Raw genomic sequence first — 10,597 nt, forward strand, 5'->3', positions numbered from 1 at the left:
CCTTATTCGTTTGAGTTTATGTTCTAGTTATTTGCTTTGCTAAAGATTGTGAGTGTTGAAAGTTTAAGTCTGTAGTGATTCTGATTGTTGGTGCGTAACCAGTGTGAGTCTTTAGGTATTTATGAGTGCAATCCTGAATAATTTCGTAAAATTCCTTTCTTTTTAGACTGCTAACACTCCGTAGCTTACTTGTGTATACTTCTTACAATAAACCTAACGTTGGAGTAGGATAAGGTGTAGAAGTGGGTTCCAACTAATAGGTAATATGCTACAATGAATAATAATATCTAAAGATTAGATACTCATTCTAGGTTTATAATGAAGAATGAAGAACACTTAGAATTTGTGGGAAACAATTGTAGTATTCAAGTAACTTGTATACGAGCCTCAAATCCCTTAAACGTTTGAGTTTATCTTCTAGTTCCTTGCACTACTAAAGATTGTGAATGTTGAGAGTGAAAGGTTGAGAGTTTAAGTCTGCAGCGATTCTGATAACTAATGAGTAACCAATGTGAGTCTTCAAGTATTTATTGTTGTGATCCTAAATAGTTATGTTTGAGAAAACTTCTTCAAAAATTTGAGCCTTGAGTCATGAAAATCATCTTGTTTGACTCAAACTACATTGCTTTTAGCATCTGCAACATCATGCTATGACATTCTGAAAACATTGTACTTGTTCTCCGTGTGTCAGAAGATATTGCGAATACGCTTAATTTTGTCTTCACTAAAGTATAGCTTGGTCTAAGGTTGAGTCAGTGTAAGTTCAGCAGATGTTGGTTTGCCGCATTTCTTTAGTAGACCTTCCTAGCTGATCAACTTTAGTTGATGCGGTAGATTGACTTATTCCTCAACTTTTAATCTCCACTTGATATTTTATCTTTAGGTGACCTTGAACCGAAACACCTCAATCGATTTATTTGTGATCAGTGGACTTCTGATAACATTCACTTTTCCATAGTTTCTAATGTTCCTATGATGTCAATATTGTAGGGAATTAAGTGTTTGATAATTGTTATGTGCTAATTATATTGATTTTATTTTGTGAAATATGATATTTGCTAGAACTTTGATGAAATTTACAGATTGATTAAAGCTGAATTTTGAAGCATGGTCTGAAATGAAGTTGTAGATCATCTTGATACAAGTTCGTGGGTGCAAACGGATCACAAACCAAAGTTTGGACGAGGAAGATATGGCCGAAATAAGAAAGTCGCATGCAACAGCGAAATGCCGATGACCCCGCGGTGATCATATGGCGACTGCCGACTCAAGAAGGATTTTTGGTTGGAGGTGGTGACCCGGTGGCGGTCGTCGGCCGTGGTCTCTGAACTCGTTGTTTGCTCCGTGTTTTTGTGAATATTTGGGCTTTTATCAGTATTTTCGAGTTTTGTACTGTGTTTTTCTCATGTGGCTATATCTAGGTCTTTTTTGACCTATTAAATACCTCTATTCTCTCTCCCTTTTTCATATTTTGCAATTTATAGACTTATAACTTTATTATTTTAATATATTAATTTTTTTTTTCTGCAAGATTGATGATTCCAACTGTTCATCCTAAATTCTTTTTGGGTTTTATTTATTTCAGTCTTTTCAATTGCTTTCTTTTAATTACGTCTTTCATTTATTTATTTATGTCTGACTAAGTTCTTTATCTAATTCTAGGTTTTGTACATAGTTGATTGAATATGTGTATTTGATTTATTGATATCATTTTTTCCTTCAGTTAGCTTGTGATTCGTGATTCCTGGTGCTTGATCTCTTGTGAATTATCTGGCCAATAATTTACATGTTTAACTGTTCAGTTTGAGGCTCTAATGTGATAATTGTTCAGCCGATTCAGGAATGTGTGATATGATTTTAACCTTGAGATATAGCGGATAGGGGTGGGAAGATAGGGTTCGGGTATAGGGTACCCGATTACCCGACCCGAAAAAATCGGGTATCGGGTACCCTATACCCGAAAATTTCGGGTTCGGGGTCGGTATCGGGTATTTTGGGTACTAAAATATCGGGTATCGGGTATACCCGATCGGGTATCGGGTATACCCGAAAATACCCGATTTTTTCAATTAATTAATAATTATATATTAAATTATTTAATTAATTAAATTAATTTCAAAACACTTTCCCACCCAGCCCTAGACTTCATTCCTTCTTCCTTCTTGCTGCCCGCCTCCCTCTGTTCCAAACTTGAAACCTCCAAGTTCTAAACTTTCCTTGCCCTCCCTCTGCCCGCCTCCCCCAGCCTCCTCACGCGGCGCGCCGGCGCGGGCCTCCGTCGCCCCCAGCCAGGTCGCGAGCCGTCCCCAGCCAGGTCCGAGCAGACGCCGCCAGCCGCGCAGGACGCAGGACGTAGCTGCCGCCATCGTCCCAGCAACCGCGCCGCCTCCGAGCTCCCAGCAGACGCCGCCAGCCGTCCCCACTCCCCAGGTACGATTCTTCTTCTTCTTCTTCTTCTGAATCTTCTTATTCTTCCTTTTTTTTAAATGACTCAATGTGTTATGAATTCAGTTGGCTTTAGATTTCAGTTGAGTTCAGAATGTTTGATTCAGTTGAGTTTGAATGTTTGATATAAATTAGCTAAATCACATCTGTTATGCATCAATTTATTACCAGCAGAATTTAAAAAAAATCGGGTATTTTTTGGGTATTTTCGGGTATTCGGGTACCCTAATACCCGATTAAGCACAAATCGGGTAATTCGGGTACCCTAATACCCGAAATACCCGATTTCACAATTTGACCTCAAAAACCTAATTTTGACCGGGTAATTTCGGGTACCCGAATACCCGACTCGGGTACCCGAGTCGGGTATTAGGGTACCCGATTAATTTTCGGGTTCGGGGTCGGGTGGCGTTTTTCTGGCATTTTCGGGATCGGGTACCCGATTTTTTCGGGTAGGGTACCCGATCCCGACCCGATTCCCAGCCCTAATAGCGGAGGTAGGTGGATCATAGGAAGTTATTCTTACGTGCTTCTAGGAGTTCGTATCTTGTGTTAGGTTCGGAGGGTCTCGAATAGGTGTATGGGGGGAATACACCTATAGACTATTTTTCTCCTCTAAATCAGAGGGATCTCAAGATCGAGATCAAAACGACATGCAAACTTAGACGCATGTTGACTGAAAGGAGTTTTGACCAAACAGGGTGAACGACTGATACTGAAATACTCTTCAGTAAGGAGTTATCAGTTAAGTCACTGGAACTTAACTGATGCACATTAAGGCTTCAGTCGAGTTTGCTAAAACAGAGATGTTACAAGTCTTCCTGACTATCATAGGAAATATCAGTCAGACTGATAAGATACGCAGGGAAAATAACTTTGTTTCGTAATAGCCTCGGTTGAGCACATTGTTAGTCTTAGGTTTCTCTTTGTAGTTAACCAGAATTCAGTATATCAAATGTAAGAACACAAGTATGAATGTAAAACTGAAAGCTGTAAATAACACATAGAATTTTACGTGGTTCGGAAAACACTTCCTACATCCACGGTCGGTTGATCAGACCAACAATCCACTCTGCAAGTGCTTAACTGGTGCACTGCAAACTTATCTGTGTGCTTAGCCGGGTGCACACAACCGAACCAACTGAAGATCCAATCTTCAGTACCAACACTTCAATCGCGTTGGATTTCTCACTCCTAGCACGACCTTGCACTAGAATCTCACGGAGTCAGAGTACCTTCCTGAACTCCTTTTCAGCTCAAACACTCGATTCTGTAACTCGAAGGGAGGTTTGAAATCTTGCCAACTAAACTTCAAAGAACAAGTTCTTTGGAGTTAGTTTTGACCTAGGCTTTGGGTAAACAGAGATTTGCCTAAGGTATAAGAGAATGTATATAATTAGCAGTGACTGATTTTTGGCTTTGGTATTCTCTTCTTCGATTCAAGCTTTGGAGAGGTTAAGCTTTGGGCCGAGTCGCAATTTTGGCAGAGCTTCAGCTTGAGTTGTTGAATCGGTGAAGATTGAAGTGATCCTCGAGCGCTATTTATAGGAGATGTCTTGAATAGATCCGTTGGCGGAGAACGTCTTCAAGATTTCATCCGTTGGAAAGCTTTTCGAATTTGGGATGAGGCTTCAATCTTCGAGGTTCCTTGTTTGGTGAGAACGACTATGTTGAAGAGCAGGAGATGTGACGTCTCTGATAAAGTAGCCACCAAATAGGAATGACCTCTGCAGAGAGGGATGATCCTGAGATCTCTGCATTTAATGCGGCTGTACTTTTGGAGTACGTGGCTTCCTTTGAACGTTGGAGGTTCAGTCCGAGGAAGAATGTTTAACTGATACTTGACTTTAGTATCAGTCCGCTGAATCCACGTGGCACGCATTAAGTAATCAGTTCCGAACTGATTCTTCAACTGATACTTCAGTCGGTATCTTCAGTCTTCAGTCTTCAGAACCGCAAACTAAACTAGAAACGAACTCTAACACTTGAGTTCAAAAGGTTCTAATCTATTACAATTAAGGCCTATGAATTTTGGTATCATCAAAACAAGGATTAGAATATTTCAATAATTTCCCAACATCTTGATACTTACGATTGATAGAGAGTATATTAATTAATCTACCGTCATAGATTGATCTTACAAGAATATATGGTGAGTTTTGTGATCTTTCATTAGGACTTGATTAAACTGGTAAATTTGGATTAATAGGTTAATTGTGTAGATTTAATTAACGAAATTACATTCCCTATATATGATTAGTTTTTCATTTATCTGATTTTATTTGTTTAATTTAAATTTTGTTTTTTATTTTCTCCGCCATATTTTTGGTTTTGCCTGGATATTGCTATATGATTTATTAGGATTACTTAGAGTATTTTCGTTTATCAGTCCCCGTGAATACGATACTCGTTTATTATTTATACTTCAATTACAGTGTGTTAGTTGGGGTATTTTGTTACTAATAAATTAGTGATCAACTTATTTCTTCATGCACTATTAGTAGACTTGATCCATTCTCCTTCATTCGAACTCTGATTTGTGCACTGTTTTTTTTTCCCACAAACTCACATCGAGAAATACTTTGACCCCATTGAATTCTCTCTCTCATTTTTTCTCCATTTTTCCTGAAATCTCACCGAAATACCACAAATGACATGTTTGTTTGACATGAATTATGGCCTGGGAAAATAATCTGATTCCTAATTATTAAATTTATGTGTTTGATTTAATTATAATAAAATAAGGAAAGTAATCTATTTCCTAAAATTGGGAAAAGTTACGTGAAATTTCAGGATTCTTATTCCCTAGCCCAACCCAGGTATTCTTTTTCCCTAGTCTAGGGATTTTAAAAGATACAGAGAAAAAAAAAGACGCTCTCCCCCTTATTTCTCTATTTCGCTCTATTTTCTTTCTCTGCAAGTCTTCTCTCTCGTTCTCTTGCTTATTGCATCGTCAACAGTTTCTCCTCTGAATTTAATCTTGTCTAGGTTATTCATTAAACCCTCAATTTATTAAGTAATTTACAATACATGTATGAATTGATTGTCAAATTAATTTGTTTTTCTTTTAAATTAATTTCTTTTTCTGTGTATTCATCGAGTTTCGAAACTATTTGTGGTGCAAATTTCAACATCTATCAATTTTAACATTGTGGGAGTCGTGTAGGTGTGATTAATCAAGTTAATGTTCGATTAGTTTTTGGAAGTTGCCATTAATTGTTATGACCACAACTTAAAGTAGTCTTAATTTTATTCGAAATTGAATAAGAAAAATCTATATATTATATAAAGAACTAGTTGCAAATTTTTAGCATTAAATTTTTAACAGCAATTTACTTATTATTTAACGGAAGCATACTCACTACTACAAAAGTTTACATACATAACAGTGCATAGATAACGGTTTTTTTCAAAAACCGTTATGTATGAGCGCACTTTTAGGAATAGATAACGGTTTTGGAAAAATCCGTTATCTATGTAGTGTTGTCTATATGCATAGATAACGGTTTTTGAAAAACCGTTATGTTTTTGCGTTATCTATTAGTTGCATACATAACGGTATTACAAAACCGTTAAGCCACCGTTATCTATGACCATCTTTTATAACGGTTTATTCATAACGTTAAAGAACCGTTATGTATAAGAGTCATTTATAACGGTTTTGGAACCGTTATGTTTGAGCGTATCTAAAAACTGTTATGTATAATTTTTTTTAATTTTTTTAATTATTTTTTTTTAATTTTTTTAAAACTTATATTATATTATATCATTTGAAACTTTCTCTCAAATCCCTCCAAGATCGAGCTCTCCTAAAAATTTACACAAAGAACATTCTCTCCCTCTTATCTTTCAAGCTGAGCGGACCAGCTAGGGCTCCGCCGCCGCGGCCGCCGAAGTTCCGGCGAGGAGCGCCGACCTCGCCCACCTTATCTCTCATTCTTTTGACTCAATTCGGGCATTCACAAACTCACACCACCACCCAATTTCTCAATCTCCGGCGAACGGCAGTGAGGCCGCCGCCACTCTCCCTCAAAATCTCACTTAACCACCGCCTCAATCTGAAAAGGTTCCAGCCGCCACCACCGCCTGTATCTCAAGAGGCGGCGCCGCTCTCTCCTCTAAACCCTAGATCCCTAATTCCTCCGTCTGAAACCCTAGGGCCCCAGATCTAGACTCCACCCTCTCCGGCCTCTGGCATCAATAGCAGCTCCTCGCCGCCGTATTTTAGAGTTTCTGATCACAACTCGCCTGCAAGTCCGCTCTCTGAGGTACTCAAGATAACTAGCATCTTCTATTTTTGTACTAGAAGTAGAAAGCAAAGTGAAATGCTGATATTCCTCTGTGTATTGAAGAATCTATTACCATGTTGTACAATGAAATCTTGTACCATGTAATGAATACTTAACTTCTGTATCATATTAATCTAAAATTTAATGATTTATATTCCTCAACCATCTATCATGATGCATGATTGATGCGGCATTTTATCTGTCAATCTAAAATAGTATTCCTGTTAAATTAATAATGCCTTAAATTCAACTATTGCTATTGATAGCTCTTGCATGTTTTGCTAAATTAATTTATGCTGCAACCTGCAGAAGAAACGTCTGACCAAAGTTGCTGAGCTCGAGTCGCAGATTTCTCAGCTAGAAAATGATCTGAAAAATGTGAAGGATCAGTTATGCTCATAAGAAAAATCTAAGAAGCAAGCCCAGAGAGATGCAGATGAATCCAACCAAGAGCTCTCAGTCCTCTCCTCAAAGCTTGAAGAGTCAGAGAAGAAACTTCTAGAGCTTTCAGCCTCTCGGAATGCTCTTACAGTAGAGCTCTCTGAGACAAGTGAGGAACGAGACAGGTCATTGCAAGCTGAGCTGGAGGCTCTGCAGAAGCAGCAGTTGCAAGAATCAGCTGCTTTGGCCTCTGCATTAGATGAGATCGAAAGGCTCAAAGCTCAGCTTGCAATGGTAGCTGCGTCCGAAGCTAACAACTCAGAATCTGCACCAACCGAGCTCCATAACCTAAACGAGGCACTTGTGGTCGTGGAAGAAATGAAGAAGAAGCTATGCGACTCCAAGAAATCAGAAGCTGAGGCACAAGAACTCGTTGGTGAGACACTTATGCAGCTGGAAGCAGCGAAGAAGATGGTGGAGACGCTTAGGTGGGATGGATGTAAAGCTGCAGCTAGTGAGCTGGAACAGTCGAGGGCTCGTGTTGAGCTTCAGATAACTGTTCCACAGCAGTGCATCTAATTGTATTGCATATTTGCAGAATGACCTGGTTCATGGATGGGGTTTGGATTTTGCATTAAGAAGATGTGTGGATGTAAGTGACTTGCTTGTTTCTCCCTCCCCCTTCTCTTTGATACTGACAAACCACCTGATCTGCATCGTCATCGTCACCCCCCCCCACAAAAAAAAATAGAAAAAAATACTTAATGGTAAGCAAAACGATAATACCCAAATTTAGGGGAGATTGTAAAGGAGATGTCATAGGAAAAGGAGGTGTCTCCTCCCAGCTTTTGGCATATATTTCATTGGCTTCTTGGAGGACATGAGAGTTCTTTGTTAACATTAATAACTTCTCTTGCCCTTCTGCCGCCTGCGCATGAAAAGATTGGTGTTGTCGATTCCCAATGGATTGTGCATCAAGTGATTCCATCACTTGGAAGTCAGGTCAAACAACAATAACTAGCTCACTTTTGGCATAATCTCTTTCTTATATTTTTGTTACATGCATTTAGCTGTACTGTCAAAACAGTTTCTTAGATATGATCTTTGTGCGTGTGGGTACGTGTACGAACCGGATTTGCTCTGTGTAGGTGACACACATGCTTTATTCCATATATAAGATAAAAAGTTTCCATGGTTGTCTTGCAGTTGTTTTATTTTGGATGAAGAAAATTTATTAAGGGCTTTGCCTTTAGTGTGAAAATTTATGGTTGTTTTATCATGCAAAATGATAACACAAATATATCTATTTGATGGTAACCAAGGCAGGTTGAGGATATGGTGAAGAACTCATCTTCTTAAATATGGCTATTCTCTATGCTTTCACCTCTTGTTGAATAAGATTTAGCAAGCATTTTTGTTGATGATCTATTTACTTCCTCTTTGTCATTCACATTCCTTCTTGTTCTCATGGGGTGGGGTCAGATTTCTACTTGTTCTCTAAATTCAATCTTTAATGATGATTATGTAGGGCGAATCTGATAATGGAAAAGCTCCATGGCAGGGGGTATGTATATCCATAACCAACCTTGATATAGCCATATATATAGTTGTCAATCCTCTGTATTTTGAAATGACTGAAATACGTTAGCTGTTGCTAGCCCTTGTTCAGTAGACTCAAACCTGGGAAACTTTGTGGATTTCAGTTGCCATGGAGGATTTGTTTATGATCTACTCTTTCTGCTATGCATTAGTATCAAGCACTGATTTTAGATGTTTAAAAAGTATTGTTTCCTAATATGGCTTTGCTGATATTTTCTTTTACTCTAGGTACGAGATAGATGCAAAAGTGAGTGGGCGCTCTTTCAGGATCGCCTTGCAAATGCAGACAAGTCATATTTTTCACAAATCCAGCGCCCTTGACTAAGAGCAGATATCATGTAAATTGCTTTGTTTATTTCTTCGTTTGTCCTCACATTCCCTGGGAATGGTTTTGGTGGCTCGATTGTTTCATGCGAGTTACATCCTTCTATAGTGTAGGATATCCTGTATAATGAGTAGCATTGACATGATTAGATTCTTAGAAAGAAAACTTTAATTGTTTGTGCAGAAGTAGAAGTAGGTTGTATCAGTTTGGTGTACACTAATGGACATCACTATATAGTTGTTTTTTTGGTCCTCAAGTAAATACCTAGTTTTACAGAGCTTCATGTTGTCTTATACTTACATATGCAATGAATGTAGCAAAGCGATTTTCTGTTTATTGATACCTTTGTCATTTCTGGTTCTTGCGTTTGTCTTGTAAGTAATCAGCCAAATTCTGGACCCTCACATATTCAATTGTACTCCCTTTTCTATATTTTCCGAATACATGGATTTCGTTGCATTCAGCGCGTGCGTCCACGTGCATCTGTACATGAGCTGGAACACTTTATGCGTTGTTGGCCTTGTTTTATGTAGCTTGCAGAGATTTACTTCAGCCATTCAATCCTGTTCCGAAGTTCATCATAATCAAATCTGTAGTATTTCTTACATACTGGCAGGTAAGCTGTAAGCTTAGTGTAAGCTCAGTATTTCTTACCTATTTTTAAGATGGTGAGTGTCAAAGTTTTGAGCTTTATTTTGTTTCTTTAATGTTCTGTATTTTTCTTCGTATATGTCTGTCTTTTAATTAAAAAAATCTCATGTTCTGTTTGCAGTGTGATGTAGTGGACATTTCAGATGATGAGGATTCATTTTTGCTGGAAAATGATGTTGGAGTTATACCCAAGGATGAGAATTTGGATTATGATTTACCACCGCCGAAAACATTCTCAATGCCAAGGGAGGTATGATTCTCCTTAATAAAATACAGCAAATTCGTTAAGGATTGGGGAAAATCATGTCTTGGTTAAGTTTAATGCTGAAAGAGTGAGATTGATTCCACTACCGTTGTAGCTTTAGGACTTGAAGGACATGTTTTCTTCACCTTACATTTTAGGTGAAGAAAACAGCGAACTGATACTGGAAGCTCTTTTTTCATATGATGTAAGCGTTAATCCTCGCAAGATAAAAGTGATAAACTACCATATTTTCAATCATTTGACTTTTTATCCTTACATCTATCATGTTAATAAGTTATGGCTGACTGCTGGTATTTCTATGAAAGACTTCTTTCCTTTTGCAGCTTATAATGCTTGAATTAGACATGTTTTTCCCAATTGAAGTTAGCCTTTTCCTTTGACTAGGATGCTGAATTGTGCCATGCATATCAACACAGAATTTAGCCTTTTTTGTTTAACTCTGCGTATGAAGTTATGCTGTCCATCCCTAATTGAACAGGCCCTTCAGAAACCAAAGAATGAAGTTCTCTTGATAATAGTTTTTCTGGGGAATGCAGTGATAGTTTAGCTGGATAACCTATCTCGTGTGCCTCATCATAATGAAAAGTGATGCAGGAGAACCAGTAAAGTACATGGGCTGTGGGGACTGCGAGAATCTCAGTA

The 10,597-nt window shown here is 38.2% G+C and overlaps 1 long non-coding RNA gene across 1 annotated transcript; it reads left to right on the forward strand.

Moving 5' to 3' along the window:
• Positions 1–8,041: 8,041 nt before the first annotated feature.
• Positions 8,042–9,287, forward strand: LOC130986650 (uncharacterized). The gene is made up of 3 exons (XR_009089335.1): positions 8,042–8,117; positions 8,644–8,679; positions 8,943–9,287. It is a non-coding gene; the product is annotated as an uncharacterized LOC130986650 (long non-coding RNA).
• Positions 9,288–10,597: the final 1,310 nt, after the last annotated feature.

Source organism: Salvia miltiorrhiza, chromosome 5 (genome assembly GCF_028751815.1).
Source record: "Salvia miltiorrhiza cultivar Shanhuang (shh) chromosome 5, IMPLAD_Smil_shh, whole genome shotgun sequence".
Taxonomy (NCBI): domain Eukaryota; kingdom Viridiplantae; phylum Streptophyta; class Magnoliopsida; order Lamiales; family Lamiaceae; genus Salvia; species Salvia miltiorrhiza.